Source organism: Nannospalax galili, unplaced genomic scaffold, assembly GCF_000622305.1.
Source record: "Nannospalax galili isolate Female #2095 unplaced genomic scaffold, S.galili_v1.0 scaffold767, whole genome shotgun sequence".
NCBI classification, from domain to species: domain Eukaryota; kingdom Metazoa; phylum Chordata; class Mammalia; order Rodentia; family Spalacidae; genus Nannospalax; species Nannospalax galili.
In genome coordinates, this window is record NW_008357164.1 from 1,947,553 (window position 1) to 1,951,665 (window position 4,113).

Sequence of the window (4,113 nt, forward strand, 5' to 3'; positions counted from 1 at the left end):
GCTTTGTAAATCACAGGTTCTATCAGTAAGCATTATAGAAGCACTAATTTAAAATTCTGAAATGTCACTCACTTATATATCTAAAATATGTTTCTGTTTTAATGGCATGTGCAATAAGGGAAACTAAGAATTTAGTAGGTCTTTAGAATTTCCTATTCTGTATTTTAGTAACCTAAGATGTAGCTCTCCTGATAAATTTGGAGCCATAAGCATTGGTAGCACCAAGATTTCTTTTTAATACAACCAAAATAATATTTTAACAGTTTACTTAATGTTTAAAGAGGAAGGAATAGCTCGTCTTCTCATCATTAAGTTAACAAATACTGCTACTAATATTATCCTAGGAGATACAATAAATTGTTTACATGTTATGGGGCCTTCCTTCACAAAAACAAATGGAAGAAAGTCATATAACAATCCTGTTTTTCTAAAGAAGAAGAAAGAGAATGAGGAGGCAGAGAAAGAGAAGGAGGGGGAGGAGGAGGACGAGGAGGAGGAGGAGGAGGGAAAAATACTAAGATACTTTAGGACTCAGTTTCCAAATGTCTCCAGTATACTGACAAAACGATAAAAAACCTCATCTACCATTATTCGCAAAATTCATTTCAATAATACAGCTTTAATGAAAAATTTTCTGTGACCACACAACTGATTTTTATTTAACATGGAATGAAAGATGGAGAATCTGATGACTTCTATCTCTCTTAAGCTCTGCTACCCTCTCTTATGTCTAGTTCCCATCTGCATTGCTTCATGTCTTAGCACATCATGTTATTTTATGACAGATCTAGTCACTGGTCCACGTGTCTTCAGTGTTTCCTTTCATTTAATACAGGTTAATATTTACAAAGCAATTTTTGTACTATGTCATTTTTAAAATTATTTATTTAATAACCATATAATTAGAAGAGGCATTTCATTACAACAGCATTGACATATTCAATAACAATTTCCAGGGCTAAGATGCTTCTCTTTCAAAATTGGCTGTAAATTTTTAGGTTTACAGTTGAATTAATACAGTTATACAATATTGTACTCCATTTAAACCCTATAAGAAATACAATTAAATGAAGTTTTAAACTTTGAAAAAGATCTCCATTTCATTATTAAAATACACAGTTTCATACAGAAAAATTCATTTTTAATGTAATTAACACTAAGATGTTTGCACATGCATTTTAATCTCTATATATCTGATTATTACTAGTCACTGTTGGTTACTTTCTGAGATCCGTGGCCTCTGAGCATGGATATAAAGTCATCAGGTAGATTTCAATGGTAATGTTTTGTCACAGCTGGTTACTTTCTGAGCTCCTTGGCATCTGAGCATGGATATGAAGTCATCATTTTTAAGGAAAAAATATGTCTTCAAAATTCAATAGGATATTTATTTGATAGAAGTTCAGATAAATAGTAAAATCTTAAAGAGCTTGCATTGGACTAGGGAGATAGCAGGGACAGTAAAGTGCTTGTCACAAGGATGATGAGGACCTGAGTTCACTCCCAGAACCCATGTGAGCATGACAGCACTGTTTTGTGATTGCAAATACTGGAGGGGCAGAGACAGGCAGGTCCCCGAGTCTTGCTTGTGAGCCAGTCTAGACATTTGGTGAGTTCCAGGTTCAGTGAGAGACTGTCTCAAAAAATAAAGTAGAGGGTAACTGAGGAAGATACCTGAAGTCTCCTGTGGATCTGCACAAACACACACACACACACACACACACACACACACACCACTCAAATACACACATGTGTATACACACACAAACCCATACACAAAACAAGGTGGAAGGAGACTGAGAAACAAAGGCCTAGGTTGTCCTCTGATCTCTACACTCATTTGTACACATATGTCACATATGTGCACCTGCACACCCAGAAAGTTTAAGAGTTTGCACTAAATTCAACTTATTTAGGTAACTCTTATAACTGAAAAATACTTTCATATTTTTTATGATGCTACACAGAATTTGTGGGATGGTCATTAGTTTTGACATTTTTTGGGCAATAGTAGGAAAATAAATTAGAAATATAATATGAAATAAAACTCAGTGTATTTTAGAAGAAAGAATGGAAGACAGAAAGATCGGTTAGGAGGCCAATGTAGCTATCTAGGCAAGAATTAATAATATCCAAACTTCAGTGGTGGCAGTAAAAATGGAAAGAAAAGTACAGATGGAAAAGATATTATGGAAGATAAATTGACACAACTTGATGGCTGAGCCAAATTAGAAGGATATGTGAAAACTGTTCTGAGATTTAGGCTCAAAACAAGTCATGATACAAACTACAACAAGAATAAGACTTGAAAGAAGTCAGCTTGCTGTAGCTTCTTGAGAAGGAATGAAGTTTTCAACACACTCGAAGCTCCCAGTGTTGGCATCTGTTGTTCTGACCTGATGTAGCATGTTCCTGGGGACCAGTTTGTTCTCCTTTGGACATCCTTGCTCCTTCACTCTCAGCTGCCTTCTCTCCAGCTCTAAGGATGAACCATCAGTTTTCAAATCAAAGTACACATTTTCCTGGATCCAGTGATTAATTCAGGAATATGTATGCCAAGATATATGGAATAATCCTCAAGGAGTTAAGAAAGAAATAGGATATTTTGTTGACTTCCAGGCAGTTCATAGGGTATGGCTGGTGAGAATGAAGATGAGCAAAAAATAAATAAATAAACATAAATAAATAAACAGATAAACACATACAGACAATGTCAAAAGGTAGAGTAAGCCTGGTCTCAAGACATTCTGTGAATCATTAATGTATCTTTTACATTTTTAGCAAATGACAAAACAGATATAGTTTGAGCTTAAAGAAAACGTACAAAGATTTGTCTGCAAACTGAAAAAAACAACAACACAAAACAGCCCTTCCCTCCATCAATGCTTGGTCATGAAAGCAACGCCATAATTCCCTTTTATATGTAGAGAGTATACTTCAAGAACCTAAATTTTGTCTGAAACTCTGGATTTTGCCAAACAGTGTATATACTATGATTTTTTTCTACATATACAGAATGATGATAAATTTAATTTACAAATTAAGTACAGCCAGAGCATAAATAATATGAAATGGCAGTGGTTAATAAAGAAATAGGAAAGTGACAACAATCATTTTAGCAAAAGATAGTTAAGGACATTATTTGTGGAAATATCTACTTCATATTATCAGTAATGTACACTGTGATCAACAAACACTAGGAAGAAAAAAGGGTAGAAAATAAGGCTCCTGGAAAGTTCAGTTCCACCGTTCATGGAAAAAATGAGTGCATTTTCCAACTTTTAAGAAAGTGAACATCTGTTGGGACTCCTCCCTGCTCTGTCGTCGCTGTAAGTGCATGTCATTACCCTGTGGGTGTGCATGTGTAGACTAGTCATTACATATATTTCATAGTGCAGCTTCCCTTCAGTCTATAAGAAAGGATCTTCTTTGACATGTGTTCTTGTAGAAACCCACAAATTACTGCTGGAAGAGTAATAGCAAGCTCTCTCTTGGGAGTTTTGGTATTTCCAAGGAGCACAGTTGTCATTTGTGTCCTAATTTTTTCTATTAGAATTCTAGGGAGTGAAACACCAGAATCCAGGATAGAAATCTGATAATATGAGTAACTGACATCACAGAAACGATGGTATGCTTCACTTAACACTTTGAAAAGTAAAACCTAGTCTACATTTTAGACAAAGTGGCTGCTTTTTTATCCTTCCAGGAGCTAAGCTGTTCTTTCATTTCACAAACTATCTTATCTTTTAATTAACTATTTTTCTTACCTAAGTAAATTACTTGCTTACGATCAAATATCTTTAATGTGTTTATATGCATATATCTGTAAAGGATGGATGCAAGAAGAAAACTATGTATAATGCAAAGCTTCTAATGTATTTTTAAAAATTTTGTGTATGCTCCAAAATTACATATAGGTTAAAACACACTTTATATTAAAATCAACTTGTTTATAGAATCATGTTTTGCAAATAAAAGAAATGACAGAAAAATAATTGGATTGCTTCTTAATACAATGGTTTTCCATATATATATATATATATATATATATATAGAGAGAGAGAGAGAGAGAGAGAGAGAGAGAGTGTGTGTGTGGGGGGGATCGTGTGTGTG